This window comes from Bison bison, unplaced genomic scaffold (assembly GCF_000754665.1).
Source record: "Bison bison bison isolate TAMUID 2011002044 unplaced genomic scaffold, Bison_UMD1.0 scf7180017864474, whole genome shotgun sequence".
NCBI lineage: Eukaryota > Metazoa > Chordata > Mammalia > Artiodactyla > Bovidae > Bison > Bison bison.
This window is the reverse complement of record NW_011495035.1, coordinates 6,327,159-6,343,814: the sequence shown is the minus strand read 5'-3', so window position 1 is coordinate 6,343,814 and position 16,656 is coordinate 6,327,159.

Sequence of the window (16,656 nt, the reverse complement as noted above, 5' to 3'; positions counted from 1 at the left end):
TAAAGGAATATCAATAACCATAATATACTTCATGATTGAATTTTATCTGACAAATGAGATGATGTTTATGTCCATTCATTTATGAATAAAACCACAGCTTGGAAAGCCAGGAAAGTTTTATTAACGTCCATGTCATTCAGTTCAGTTTATGCTGAGTGTCCGTGAGTTAAAGGAAAGCTGCTTCAGAATTATTGATCAAAACCCATATATCTTACAACGGAAGAGAAGAAACAGTAGATCTAATTTATCGACCACAGGTCCCTAAACACAAATTGATATAATCAAATCAATTGCCTAGTTTTAATAAACCTTGCCTCCACATCCCTAATCAATAGTATGAATTTAAATTAGCTGTCACATATTTTTACAAGAATAATCTGCAACATGGAATCCTTCATCATCAGCATTATACATGGTCACATGGGAAACATACCTATTTGTAATAAATGTCAAACTGAAATGCTTTAAATTAACCATCACTTGAAATGTAATAGATGAACATGCAGTTAAGAGATGTCCATGCAGAACTGTAAGTATTAATAAAAATGACTACCCTTAATTCAGAGACCACCGCTTGCCATACCCCATCAACGCTTCACATACTTCTCCCACTTAATCATCACTACAGTTGCATGAGATGGGTAGGATCTCCAATTCAGGGCTGAAGAAACTTAGCCACTTAGGGGCTAATCATTTGTTCAAAAACCCACAGATGTTAAAGTGTGCATAGCAATTTAAATTAAGGTATAGGGGTTGTGGGCCTTCCCAGGTGGTAGAATGGGTAAGAATCTGCCTGCAATGCAGGAGATGCAGGAGTCACGAGTTGGATCCCTGGAACTGGAAGATCCCCTGGAGGAGGGCATGGCAACCCACTCCAGTATTCCTGCCTGGAGAATCCCATGGACAAAAAGGAGCCCAGGGGGCTATAGTCCATAGGGTCACAAAGAGTTGGACACTACTGAAGTGACCGAGTACGCATGGGGACTGTAAGTGCTTATGCTCTTTCAACTAAATAAGACTGCCTACCTTTGCAAACACTTGGACCTCTGTTTCATGTGGCTTCAAAATCTTGAGCTATCAAGAGGCAAGGTGGACTTAATTTAGCAAAAAGAGAAAGCTATACTTTAAGATCTGTTTTTTTCTATTTAAATTACTATGATATTTTTACTAAGGCTTGACACTAGCCTCCTGTATTTGTTGTTTATGCAATTACCATAAAGTCTTAATGGATGTAGAGCTACCAGAAATCCAATTATAAATTTCCTTGCAAACATTTAATAGATAGCAATAACTCATGGGTCTTTAAAAATTCCTCCATGTTAAGGAGTGGATATCAGTAATTGCTTCTCTGCATTGGTAAACAGGAATGTTGTTCGACTCTACCTGCAAACAGATTATGGAAAGAAATGTGAACACTCCATCAGTCCTGTTTTCTAGATATCATTCCCTTCTGCATAGTGTGATGTTGGGAATTTTTGCTTTGGCCATCAGTGGTCACTAGACAGATCAGAGGCAAATAGGTTAAACTTGCTGAACTTTACTTTATTTGCATAAAAGATAATGATGATAATACAATTAATAGAGCACTTCTTTAAATATCTTAATATTGAATGAGGTTGCGTTAGTGGAAAGAAGTGTGTAAACATAAATATGAGTCAACGCTCCTGGAGATTATCACAAAATTCACCTGATTCAATCTCTCAATTTTATATACACAGAGGCCCCGATAATGAGAACAATTATGCAAGGACACAAAGTGACACTTCTAAACAACATGCTTAGGCCAACTTTTTTTGGACATTGCTCCCAAAGCAGTGTACAGGAGGCCTCATTGCACAGCTCTAGAGGGCACCATTCATATTGTGAACTGCAAACAAGGCATGCCCTGAAGCACAGCTTGAAACTGAAAATGAATGGGGCCCTTGGAGTTGTGTTGCCAAGTGGCATTGTTTCATAGCTTCATCTCAACTGGCTTTTTCTTTCCTCTTTCAAATACTTATCAAGAAGCTCATTGTTCGAATATTTAGAAATTTCTGTTCATTTTAGTGATTATCCTTGCAACATCTTATTATTTTAAACTGAATAAAGGGGTCTGTGCTGCACACCCTTTTCTCAAAACACATGGCCTTTGCATACCTCTGCATTGTAGGAGAAGCAAGGGGCTGCACACTGTAATGAAATCTACCCTTCTTCACAGAAGCCTTGGCAAAAATAATAGACTTTTTTTTTTTTTTTTTTACCACATGTTGTCCTTAATTTTCCCCTGATGATATTGTCTACTTATATTCTTTGGTTTTCAGAAACATTACACAACCTTCTATTATCTCGTCCTGTATTTCCTTGACATCCTAAAGTCTTTGCTTAGTTGTTTCCCAACAGCTTTTCTTTCCATCAGTGCTGGCATCTCCCCAAGGTCAGTTCCAGACTCTCAGTTCTTTCCCCTCTTAACCAATGGCTATCGTCCACTGGCAAAGTGAAGGCCTTGGGAATCAGAAAAACCTATGTTTTGAATCCCAGCTCTGCTAATGATTGTATCTATCTTCTCTGAACAGACCTTGGACTCTGTGAGCTCTGTTCTGTCATTGTCAGATGAGACTGATTATACTCTCTCAAAGATCTGATCTGTGGAATAAACACTATCATGTGTAAAAATCACCATGTGTCCTCACAAATTATACTCCTATTGCATTAATTTCAATGTTGTTGCCTTTTCACTGAAGTGTAAGTTCTTTGAGACCCAGTGATGATTCCAGCCTTGATCACTACTTTATACTCAATGCCTTGTCTGCTGCTGTTTCATAGAAGGTATGAAGTAAATGAAGCCTGAATGCAAGCTGGCAACTTTCTGATATAGTTTCTTGCTAATATTCTAGTCAAATTTATCTTGCTGGGGACAGAAGCAATAAAAGCTATAGCCTATCCATCAATTTCTGTTTCTTAAGAGAAGAAAAAACATTATCAAGATAGCGGAGGAGAAGGATGTGTGCTCATCTTCTCCTGTGAGAACTCCAAAATTACAACTTGCTGCTGAACAACCATCAACAGGAGAATGTTGAATCTCACCAAAAAAGATACCCCACATCCAAAAGCAAAGAAGAAGCCCCAGCAACACAGTAGGAGGTTTGTGACATTGTACAGGAGGCAGGGATCAAGAAAATCACCAAGAAAAAGAAATACAAAAAGGCAAAATGGTTGTCTGAGGAGGCCTTACAAATAGCTGAGAAAAGAAGAGAAGTGAAAGGCAAAGGAGAAAGGACAGATATACCCATCTGAATGCAGAATTCCAAAGAATAGCAAGGAGAGATAAGAAAGCCTTCCTCAGTGATCAATGCAAAGAAATTGAGGAAAACAACAGAATGGGAAAGACTAAAGGTCAGTCTTCATTCCAATCCCAAAGAAGGGCAATGCTGAAGAATGTTCAAATGACTGCACAATTGTACTCATCTCACATGCTAGCAAAGTAATGCTCAAAATTCGCCATGTCAGGCTTCAACAGTACATGAACCGTGAACTTCCAGATGCTTAAGCTGGATTTAGAAAAGGCAGAGGAATGAGAGATCAAATTGCCAACATCTTTTGGATCATCAAAAAAGTAAGAGTGTTCCAGAAAAACATCTGCTCTATTGATTACCCCAATGCCTTTGGCTGTGTGGATCACAACAAACTGTGGAAAATTCTTCAAGAGATGGGAATACCAGACCACCATATCTGCCTGCTGAGAAATCTGTATGCAGGTCTAGAAGCAACAATTAGAGCTGGACATGGAACAACAGAGTGGTTCCAAATCAGGAAAGGAGTATGTCAAGGCTGTAGATTGTCACCCTGCTTATTCAACTTATATACAGAGTACATCTTGTGAAATGCTGGACTGGAAAAATCACAAGCTGAAATCAAGATTGTCAGGAGAAATATCAATGACTTCAGATATGCAGATGTCACCACCCTTAAGGCAGAAAGTGAAGAAGAACTAAAGAGCCTCTTGATGAAAGTGAAAGAGGAGAGTGAAAAGTTGGCTTAAATCTCAACATTGTGAAAACTAAGATCATGGCATCTGGTCCCATCACTTCATGGTAAATAGATGGGAAAACAATGGAAACAGTGAGAGACTATTTTTTTGGCCCCAAAATCACTGTAGATGGTGACTGCAGCCATGAAATTAAAAGACACTTGTTCCTTGGGAGAAAAGCTATGACCAACCTAGCCAGCATATTAAAAAGCAGAGACATTACTTTGTCAAAAAAGGTCTGTCTAGTCAAGGGTATGGTTTTTCCAGTGGTCATGTATGGATGTGAGAGTTGGACCATAAAGAAAGCTGAGTGCAGAAGAATTCATGATTTTGAACTGTGTTGTTGGAGAAGACTCTTGAGAGTCCCTTGGACTGCAAGGGGATCTAACCAGTCAATCCTAAAGGAAATCAGTGCTGAATATTCATTGGAAGGACTGATGCTGAAGCTGAAACTCCAATAGTTAGGTCACCTGATGCAAAGAACAGACTCATTGGGAAAGACCCTGACGCTGGGCAAGACTGAAGGCCAGAGGAGAAGTAGATGGCAGAGGATGAGATGGTTGGATGGCATCACGGACTCCATGGATATGAGTTTGAGCAAGCTCCAGGAGTTGGTGATGGACAGGGAAGCCTGGCATGCAGCAGTCCATGGGGTAGCAAAGAGTCAGGCATGACTACGCAACTGAACTGAACTGAAGAGAAGAAAAAACTGTTAATTCAAAATTCAAATCAAAACTTTATAAAATCCTCTTTCTCCTCTTCGGTCATCTTCTTATGGCTCCCATTTCTCAACAAGGTACCTTAAACTTTTCTGTAAATACTCATTTTTTTTACCCTCCTATCCCTCTTGCCTTTGTTTCTTTCATTACTCATACTGTGTAGAAGTCCAGGAACTAGCAGGGAGCAGAAGAAGAGGATCCAAGGTCAGGATCCTTTTCTGCTAACAAGGAAAGAATTAGGGGAAGAAAGATAGTGCATGCATGAACGGCTTCTCCCTCTATGTCACCTATGTTCTGAATGTATAAATGAATGAATGCCATTGATTTAGTCCCACCACCTCAAAAAATTGTAGTCTTAGTACTTCCCTGGTGGCGCAGTGGTGAAGATTCTGTGCCTCCAGAGTCTTCCTGGGCAGGGGGGCCAGGTTCAATCCCTGGTTAGAGAACTAGATCCAGATTGTCATAACTGAAGATCCCACATGCCACAACGGAGATCTAAGATCCCACCACAAGTAAGACCCAGTGCGGCCAAAAAAAAAACAAATAAAAAACAAATAACAAAAACCCTTGCAGTCCTCTTTGCCTGTTAGTCTTCTCACTACCTGTATCTAGCAAGTCCTGTCTGTACTGTGTTCATTTTGAAGTGTATTGTTTCAACTTTTCTTAATTGTAAGTAACTGATTTATGATATTCACTCATATTCTGCAAGAGCTAATGAAGACAGTGTGTTAATACAACAGATAAAGAGCTGGTGCAAACCCCAGGGGATGGACATTGGATGAGAAAAAGTTCACATTTATTTTCCAGATAGAGACAATGAACATGGTACAAAGCAACAGAAAGCGAGATCCGAATGAGGGACGCCTCTGTCCTAAACTGACTTTCCTGTGTACTCACTAATTATTTCATTAAGTGCTACTCTTTGTCTTTTGATTTGGGAGTTCCTTGAGAGCAGAGCCTTTATTAATTCCTTTGTTCCTTTTGCAACTCTCAAGGTATATGAGCAAGTTCTCAATAAATTGAAAAAGAGCCTTCAATTCATAAAATGTCACTTTCTTCAGACCCATGCAAAACAGAACAAATAATCCTCCTTAAAAATGATGAAGGAGGGAATTCCCTAGTGGTACAGTGGATAGGTCTAATGGCAGAGGAAAGCGAAGAGGAACTAAAGAGTCTCTTGATGAGGGTGAAGGAGGAGAGTGAAAGAACTGGCTTAAGACTTAAGACTAACTGTTAAAAAAACTGAGATCATGGCATCCGACCCCATTATTGCATGGCAAATAGAAGGGGAAAAGTTGGAAACAGTGACATTTCCTCTTCTTTGCCTCCAAAATCACTGCAGACGGTGATTGCAGCTATGAAATCAGAAGACAATTGCTTCTTGGCAGGAAAGCAACGACAAATCTAGACAACGTGTTGAAAAGCAGAGATATCACTCTGCCAACAAAGATCCATATAATCAAGGCCAAGGTCTTCCCAGTGGTCACCTACGCTTTTGAGAACTGGACCGTAAAGAAGCAGAATGCCAAAAAATGGATGCCTTTAAAGTGTGGTACTGGAGAAGACTCCTGAAAGTCCCTTGGACAGCAAGGATATCAAACCAGTCAATCTTAAGGGAGATCAACCCTGAATGTTAACTGGAAAGTCTGATGGTAAAGCTGAAGCTCCCATATTTTGGTCATCTGATGTGAACAGACGGCTCATTGGAAAAGACCTTGATTCTTGGGAAGATTGAGGGCAGAAGGAGAAGAGGGTGTCAGAGGATGAGATGGCTGGATGGCATCACCAATGCAATGAATATGACTTGGGCAGACTCAGGGAGATGGTGAGGGACAGGGAGGCCTGCTGTGCTGCAGTCCAAGGGGTCACAAAGAATCAGACATGACTGGGCAACTGAAAGACAACAACAGTGGATTAGAATCCACCTATCAATGGAGGAGACTATGGTTGGATTCTTGGTTTGGGAACATCCCATATGACTAAAGTAACTAAGCCTGGGCACCACAATTACTGAGCCGGTGATCCCAGCCACATGAGTCCACATGCTACAACTGCTGAAGCCTGCACACCTAGAGCCCATGCTCGACAACAAGAGAAGCCACTGCAATGGGAAGACCATGCATGAAAACAGAGAGTAGTCCCGCTCACTGAAACTGGAGAAAGCCTGCACAAAAGCAACAAAGACCCAGCACAGCCAAAAAGAAACAATAATTTAAAAATGTATAAACGTAACATAAACATACTTTTTAAAAAAAGCTGAAGGAGGTATCTAGATATAATATATGCTGATTGCTCTTAAAATGTTGCATTGTCTTGCTTAATTAAATTGCTTTATTATTTTACCCCACCTACAACTGGAAAGAGTGCTGGTGAGAAGTCTCATGATCACACCTGCAACATTAACAGGGAGTGGTAAAGAACAGATGTAGGCTCAAGCCCTGGGTTGGGGACATTCCCTGGAGGAGGGCATGGCAACCTGCTCCAGTATTCTGGCCTGGAGAATTCCATGGGCAGAGGAGCCCGGCAGGCTACAGTCCATAGGGTCACAACGAGTTGGGCATGACTGAAGCTACTACACAACACATTAGTCTTTGGTGAAGAGTAAATTTAATGTAATTTTAGTAATTTTAGTAAAATTTAGAGAATTTGACTAAATAACCATTAGCAAATCTAATGGAAAGATGGTAGACCCGAAATCAACCTTAGCTTCAACAATTATAAGCTGTGTCATTTGAAGCAAATTTTAAAAATATTTATTGGTCAAGATCTACACCTGACATCGTTTCCTAGGATATTAGCAGTGAATATAAAATATTAAGGCAGTACCTGGCATGGAGTACTTGCTAAAAATTTGGTAGTGCATTCTCTACAGTAATGTACTCTTATCTACCTAACCAGATCCTACCAGCCAAAATCTACAAACTGTAAAAAAGAGAGAGATATTGAAGTTTAACCAAGTCAAATTGACTGTCACTGGCATTTAATCTCCTTTAAAATATGCTCTTAATATTTTGACTATTCCCTGTGCATTCTGTCTATTCCTTGTCAGTTTTGCTATTCACACCCTCCTAATTCATGCTGATATTTCTCAAGTCTTGGCTTACTCACCATTTGGATGCAATATTCAGGTTATCTAATTGGGGCTCATAAATAAACTCCTCCTGGACTTCATTTTTCTCTCCTTGGTTTTGGGTTACCCGGGTAAGGCTCATTTGGGGTCTTGGCACCAAGTCAGATGAAGGCAGCAAGTCTGCAGTGGAGCAGTTCCCCAGACACAGTGTTTCACCAGGGGTAGGAAGAAGGCTCAGCTCCCTGGTTATCTTGCAAAACTGTATTTGATTCGGCTGAGAGCAGACTGTCTCCCCCGCCCCTTCACTTCATAACAGAGAACAAAGAAGACGGCTCCTATGAGAGATAAACTCTTCAGCACTGTGTGAGATGATTAAAAACAAGAAAAAGATTCCTTGTGGGTTTTGACAGGGCTTTCTCCTCCCCCTCATGGTGGAAGGCAGAGAGCTTCAGTCAACATTCTGCTACTAAGCAAGGGGTTTGCAGCAATTCTGAACCAAGTCTAATCAAGCAAAACAAAGAATTTTTCCATGCCTTGAATAACTTGAGGTGTGTTTTTTGGGGTTGAGTAATCTCCTTCCCCAAAATGAAGTGTAAAAATGGTGTTCGTCACAGAATGACCCCAGGGAAATCTCATGTGTAATTTGTGAACTGACCATGTAAATAAGTGGTTTTGAAAGTAGCTCTTTGCTGCTGATATGCCATTGATTAAGCTGCATTTTTAAACTTGCTTTTGGAATATTGTTTACTTTAAATGAGTGTTTCAAAAGGGTATTTGAGAAGAGGCTAACCTTTTGAAATGTGGCCTTTGAGACTATTTTGGAAAGGTTCATGATGCCTGTTTGCACATTCTTGAGACACATTTCAGTCAAAAAGTGCTTACTGAGTGTATCAGAAATATCATCAGAAATGAATTATAAAGACATTAAGACACTATCAATAACACTTTATACTTATCTTGGGCAAATACCTTTTTGATTCTCTGATGATTGTGAAGGAATAAAACAGTTCTGTTTGGTTTCTAGGCTGATGTAACAAATTACCACAAACTTGATGGCTTCAGTTCAGTTCATTTCAGTCACTCAGTCATGTTTGACTCTTTGCAACCCCATGAACCGCAGCAAGCCAGGCCTCCCTGTCCATCACTAACTCCTGGAATTCACCCAAACTCATTGAGTCGGTGATGCCATCCAACCATCTCATCCTCTGTCATCCCTTTCTCCTCCTGCCCTCAATCTTTCCCAACATCAGGGTTTTTTCAAATGAGTCAGCTCTTGCATGAAGTGGCCAAAGTATTGGAGTTTCAGCTTCAACATCAGTCCTTCCAATGAACACCCAGGACTGATCTCCTTTAGGATGGACTGGTTGGATCTCCTTGCAGTCCAAGGAATTCTCAAGAGTCTTCTCCAACACCACAGTTCAAAAGCATCAATTCTTTGGTGTTCAGCTTCCTTTACAGTCCAACTCTCACATCCATACATGACCACTGGAAAAACCATAGCCTTGACTAGACGGACCTTTCTTGGCAAAGTCATGTCTCTGCTTTTCAATATGCTATCTAGGTTGGTCAGAACTTTCCTTCCAAGGAGTAAGCGTCTTTTAATTTCATGGCTGCAGTCACATCTGCAGTGATTTTGGAGCCCAGAAAAATAAAGTCAGCCACTGTTTCCACTGTTTCCCCATCTATTTGCCATGAAGTGATGGGACCGGATGCCATGATCTTCGTTTTCTAAATGTTGAGCTTTAAGCCAACGTTTTCACTCTCCTCTTTCACTTTCATCAAGAGACTCTTTAGTTCTTCTTCACTTTCTGCCATAAGAGTGGTATCATTTGAATTTCTGAGGTTATTGATAGTTCTCCTGGCAATCTTGATTCCAGCTTGTGCTTCTTCCAGCCCAGCGTTTCTCATGATGTACTCTGCATAGAAGTTAAATAAGCAGGGTGACACTATACAGCCTTGATGTACTCCTTTTCCTATTTGGAACCAGTCTGTTGTTCCATGTGCAGTTCTGTTTCTTCTTGACCTGCATACAGATTTTGCAGGAGGCAGGTCAGGTGGTCTGGTATTCCCATCTCTTTTAGAATTTTCCACAGTCTGTTGTGATCCACACAGTCAATGGCTTTGGCATAGTCAATAAAGCAGAAATAGATGTTTTTCTGGAACTCTCTTGCTTTTTTCATGATCCAGTGGATGTTGGCAATTTGATCTCTGGTTCCTCTGCCTTTTCTAAAACCAGCTTGAACATCTGATAGTTCACGGTTCACGTATTGCTGAAGCCTGGCTTGGAGAATTTTGAGCATTACTTTACTAGCGTGTGAGATGAGTGCTGTTGTGTGGTAGTTTGAGCATTTTTTGGCATTGCTTTTCTTTGGGATTGGAATGAAAACTGACCTTTTGGCTTAAAACAACACAAATCCATTCTCAAAATTTTGGAGGGCAGAAATCCAAATTCAAGGTGTTGACAGGGCTAAACTCCCCCTTGAGGCTCTTGGGGAGAATCTATAATATGCAATCTCCTAGCTTCTGGGAGCTGCCATCAATCAACCCTTAACATTCCTTGGCTGGTAGTTGCATTTCTCTAGTTTCTGATTCCCTCTTTATGTGGCCTTCTTTGCTGAGCGTATCTTCTTTCTGGTGTGTCTAGCTCTAACTCCCTAGTCCTTTCTTTTATAAGAGTATGTGTGATTGCATTTAAATTCCACCCAGATAATCCAGGACAAGCTCCTCTTCTCAATATTAATTTAACAACATACATTACCTTATAAGGTAACAGTCACTGTTTTGCCATAGAAGGTGATATTCTTAGGTTCTGTGGATTAGGATAGGGTTATGTCACATCTTCGGAGAAGGCAATGGCAACCCACTCCAGTGTTCTTGCCTGGAGAATCCCAGGGACGGCGGAGCCTGGTGGGCTGCCGTCAGGTGGTCGCACAGAGTAGGACACGACTGAAGCGACTTAGCAGCAGCAGCATGTCACATCTTTGGGGGGGGTATTTTTCAGCCTAGCAGAGTTATTATCCCTCTGGCCTCTGAAGATTCCTGTCCATTCACATGCAAAATATATGCCCCCCATTCCAACATTTCCCAAAGTCTCAACTCATTACAGCACCAACTAAAGTCCAAAGTGCCATCTAAACATATCACCTCCAAAATTTCAAATCTCAGCATTTAAATAATCTGAATCATATATGGATAACATTCTGGGTATGATTCATCCTGGGGCAGAATTCCTCTCCCTCTGTGGACCTGTGAAACCTAGACAAAAACTTATCTGTCTCCAAAACACAATGGTGGGAAAGGGATAGGGTAATAATTACAGACATTCCCATTTTAGAAGGGAGAAAATAAAAGGAATAAAGGGATCATTGATCTTAAGAAAATTCAAAATGAGGTAGGCAAATTTCTTGGGGTTTCAAGGCCTGATAATTATTCTCAGTAGCTTGAAGTTATACCCTCTGGGTCTGCAGCTCTGCCTTTTGCTCCCCACACTGTCCTTAGAATCATTACTTTTTTTCTTTGATGGGTTGTAGGTATTTGCTTCTATAAAAGCCCAGTCTAATAGTCTGTCTTCATTTTGTCTCATTTTTATCCCTTTCTTTCCAGTCAAGTGGTATTTCTGCTCTGCCGATAAAATATTCTCAAAAAACCTTGTGGGTCATCCATGTTTCTCATGAATTGTCAAACCATTAGGCAAGAGCGCCTCCACAGATCTTTCCTGGAACACTATCTCTAGTCCTAGCTTTGACTGGGATGGCTGAGTGCATCCATGAGTCACACACCTGTCAAGCCTTCATCACATTGTCATTCACTCGTATCCTTGGCTTTCTTTCAAAAACATTATTTCCTAACAGTGACTTCCCCAATTTTAGCTTTTTTTCCAATTTGCATAGGCTGGGAATTCCTGAAATTATTAAATTCTGGCTCATTTCTACTTAATAGTTCCCTTTTTAATTTATATCTTTCCTGTTGGATTTTTACCATCAGTGGCAAGAAGAAACCAGGCTGCATCTTCAAGATTTTGCACCAAAATCTTCTCAGCTAATTATCCAGGTTTGCTGATTAGAAGTCCTGCTTTTGACACAAATATTGGACACAATGCAGCCAAGTTTTCTGTCACTATATAACTAGGACACTCTTTCCTTCATTTTTCCAATAATAAATTCCTTATTTCACTCTGACCTCAAACCAGCAGTGCCTTTGCATTCATGTTTCTGATATCATTTTTATTTATGACTATATATATATACACACACCTACATATAGCCTCTCAAACTACAGATTTCTCTATCATACTCTTCACCCTATTCTAAGCTCTCACAAGAATCTAGCCTGCCAGGCTCCTCTGCCTATGGAATTTCCCCAGGCAAAAATACAGGAATGGGTAGCCATTCCTTTCTCCAGGGGATCTTCCTGACGTAGTGATCGAGCCCAGATCTTCTGCATTGCAGGCAGATTCTTTCCTTCTGAGCTAGCAGTGAAGCACATAGACATAGGCTCTAAAACTACAGAAGATTTTTCTATCATGTTCTTCACTTTATTCTGATTTCTCACAGGAATCTCCTTTAGTGTCCATAGTGAAAGTGAAGTTGCTCAGTCGTGTCCGACTCTTTGCGAAGCCACGGACTGCAGCCCACCAAGCTCCTCCATCCATGAGAATCTCCAGGCAAGAATACTGGAGTGGGTTGCCAATAGTGTCCATATTTCTGCCAATAGCCTCTTCAAGAAAATCTAGGCATTTGCTCTCAGGCTTCTCCAAATTCTTCTAGTCTCTATCCATTTTCCGATTGCAAATTTATTTCCTCATTTTTAGGAATTTATTACAGCAGGTGTAAAAAAAATCTGTTTTAGATTCTTATTGCCACTGTAACAAATTACCACACATTTGGTGACTTAATAGAAATGTATTCTCTCTCATAATTCATGTTCTCTCAGCAATTCAAATACGTTTCACTGAGTTGAAATCAAGGTGCCATCAAGCAGGGCTGGGCTCCTTCTGGAGGTTCCAGGGGAGACTCCGTTTCTTTCCTCCTCAGCTTTGGTGGCTGCAGGGATTCCCTGGCTTGTGGACAAATCCCTCCAATCTCTGTCTCCATCTTCAAGTCATCTTCTTTCTTCTTCTTTTTTTCCCCCCTCTGTGTTTGTGTCCAAACTCCCTCTGCCTCTCTCTTGTAAGGATACATGTGATTATATTAGATTCACCTGGATAATCTAGGATAAATGCCTCCTCTCAAGGTCCTTAGCTTAATCACATCTTTTGCTGTATAAAATAATATTCACTCCTTTGCCATACAAGGTAATATTCAAAAGTTCTAGGGATTAGGTCATGGACGTATCTGTTTTTTGGGCTGTGGAGTTTTATACTTAGTGCGTACAATAGTTAACAATCCAATGACATCTTACTATGCGCCAGACGCCGTGGTAAACATTTTAGAGTGTCTTTTCTCGTAGCCCTTAAAAACCTTAAAAATATAAAGAATGTATTATTATCTCCATTTTGAAGATGAAGAAAGTAAAATCAGATTAAAATATTCCCAAAGTCTCCTAGCTATTTTGTGACACCAAAGGTCAGACACCTTATTTATACTGTTACACGATCTCTATGTGGCTTTTTCATCACAATCCAAGATGACTCCTCTTTACTTTGCATCCAACACACTTAAAAAATACCCAGTAAGGAGAATGAGTCAACTGCGAGTAGATATATTGTGGGGGTAGCATTGATTTTGGGATTACAAATGTCCATTAATTCTCATTCTCTGCCCCAGGTGAAAGATTCATGGTTGCCTGATGGCTGTATTAAATTCAGGCAATAAGTTGGGGGCACACTGTGTGACTCAAAGCACTGCTTTGCTACATGTTTCCAATCTGGCAAAAGATTTAGAGCTAGGACTCTAGACAGATGAAGAAACGAGGTGGCCAACTGTCACCATCCGTGTCCATTAAACAGCAACTTGGTCTCAGACTCCCTATGAGGCACCAAGCTGAGAGACAAAGGAAAGAAGAGGCAGTCAGTGCTGTCCTAAAAGAAAGCAGTAGAAGCTCATGCACATGTAAATGGACATACCAGAAAATCCTTGGTGTTGGAAAAGACACACTGGAAAGCAGAAGGTCAAGTGCCAGTAATGACCTGAGATGGAAGAAGCTACTTTGAAAAGTCAACACGCACAGAAACTTCCATAGAAGCATGTGGCCGGGCAGACAGAAAAGAGGAAGCAGATGGAGGTGACGGCAGTGCCGACAATGCCATGGATACACGTGTGACTGGAGCAGAACCCAAGGATGCGTTTGGAGAGGAAGGCAGTTCCAAGATTTTTACCAAGACTATGAGTCATTTTTACTTTACAAAATAACATTTATCATTTTTACTATTATTATTACCACAAACATAATCTATTTTTATGTGAAATACTACTTAGATCACAAAAACACATTAGTGAACATATAGACAATAATGATCACTGATAATGACACCTTGCAGAAATAACCAGTGTTGATATTTTATTCTGAGTTCTTCCTATTGTATATATTTATCCATATCTATATACTTTTTTCCTATATTAGCATTCTGATGCACAATCTGTCCTATATACTAATTTCTTTACTTAGAAACCTGCTGTAAAGATTTTTAAGATAATTAAATATTTCACAAAAATATGACTTCAAGGGCTGTATGTCGATTATATTGGTATATTGTTATTCATTTAATAATTCCCTAATTCGGGGTATTTAAGTTGTATCTTATTTTACCATTTTATAACTACTGATCTGACAATTATATGTGTACATATAACTTTTATGCATATCAACTGGATATGTCAGTTTCAAATGAGAAGCAAGGGAGTCCCAGTAGTAATTCAATGTTAATATTCTCTGTCTCTTTTTCTTTGTACCCTTATGTATCTGTGTGTATTATACACAGTGCCCCAAACATATATATATATACATATGTAGACATATACACATATACATATTTCTTTTATAGAATTATTTTATATATGTAATGTTATATTAATATCATACAAGGGGTTATTACATATATATATTAGGATTTTGTGAGGTTATTACATATATAATAACCTATATATTGTATATGAAAAGTGAAAGTGTTAGTTTCTCAGTCGTGTCTGACTCTCTGGACTGTAGTCTGCCAGGCTCCTCTGTTCATGGTGTTATCCAGGCAAGAATATTGGAGTGGGTTGCCATGTCCTTCTCCAGGGGATCTTCTTGACCCAGGGATTGAACCCAGGTGACCCGCATTGCAGGCAGACTATTTACTGTTTGAGCTACCTGGGAAGCCCATATATTACATATAATGATATATATTACATATAGGGTTTTTATATTGTTTCAAAGGATTACTAAATGTATAATAACTTATGCATACATATGAAATAACCCTACAAAACAGATAACAATATAGCAGCAAGGCTAAAGAGGTAGTTAAAATACAGGTGTGGAAAATCTAGGATTCAATCTCAACACTCTCTAACATCAAAATTTAAATTCTTTCCTCTAAGATGATAGCCACAAAATTAGAAGATGCTTGCTCCCTGGAAGAAAAGTTATGACCAACCTGGATGGCATATTAGAAAGCAGAGACATTACTTTGCCAACAAAGGTCCATAAAGTCAAAGCTATGATTCTTCCAGTAGTCATGTTTGGATGTGGAAGTTGGACCATAAAGAAGGCTGAACACTGAAGAACTGATGCTTTGAGCTGTGGTGTTGGAGAAGACTCTTGAGAGTCCCTTGGACTTCAAGGAGATCCAAAATGTCAATCCTAAAGGGAATCAGTCCTGAATATTCATTGGAAGGACTGATGCTGAAGCTGAAACTCCAATACTTTGGCCACCTAAAGTGAAGAATTGACCCATATGAAAAGACCCTGATGCTGGGAGAGATTGAAGGCAGGAGGAGAAGGGGACGATAGAGGATGAGATGGTTGGATGGCATCACTTACTCAACAGCTATGAGTTTGAGCAAGCTCCAGGAGATGGTGAAGGATAGGGAAATCTGGCATGCTGCAGTCCATGGGGTCGCAAATAACTGGACACGACTGAGCTACTGAACAACAACAAGGATGATACTACTGCTGCTACCTTTATTGAGCACAAGGAGATCAGCCCTGGGTGTTCTTTGGAAGGAATGATGCTGAAGCTGAAACTCCAGTACTTCGGCCACCTTATGCGAAGAGTTGACTCATTGGAAAAAACTCTGATGCTGGGAGGGATTGGGGGCAGGAGGAAAAGGGGACGACAGAGGATGAGATGGGTGGATGGCATCATCGACTTGATGGACTTAAGTTTGAGCGAACTCTGGGAGTTGGTGATGGACAGGGAGGCCTGGCGTGCTGTGATTCATGGGGTCGCAAAGAGTTGGACACGACGGAGCGACTGAACTGAACTGAACTGAATATGCTAGACAAAGAAGTACTTTTTAAGAACCATATCATACAACTCTTATGACAACTCTGTGAGGTAAACAACTGTTACTATTAATACAACTATTTTAGAGTTAAAGGAACAGAAATAGAGTTGAGTAATTAGTGTAAGGTAACATAGCTAGTTTGGCAGAAAGTGAAGAGGAACTCAAAAGCCTCTTGATGAAAGTGAAAGTGGAGAGTGAAAAAGTTGGCTTAAAGCTCAACATTCAGAAAATGAAGATCATGGCATCTGATCCCATCACTTCATGGGAAATAGATGGGGAAACAGTGGAAACAGTGTCAGACTTTATTTTGGGGGGCTCCAAAATCACTGCAGATGGTGACCACAGTCATGAAATTAAAAGACGCTTACTCCTTGGAAGGAAAGTTATGACCAACCCAGATAGCATATTCAAAAGCAGAGACATTACTTTGCCAAC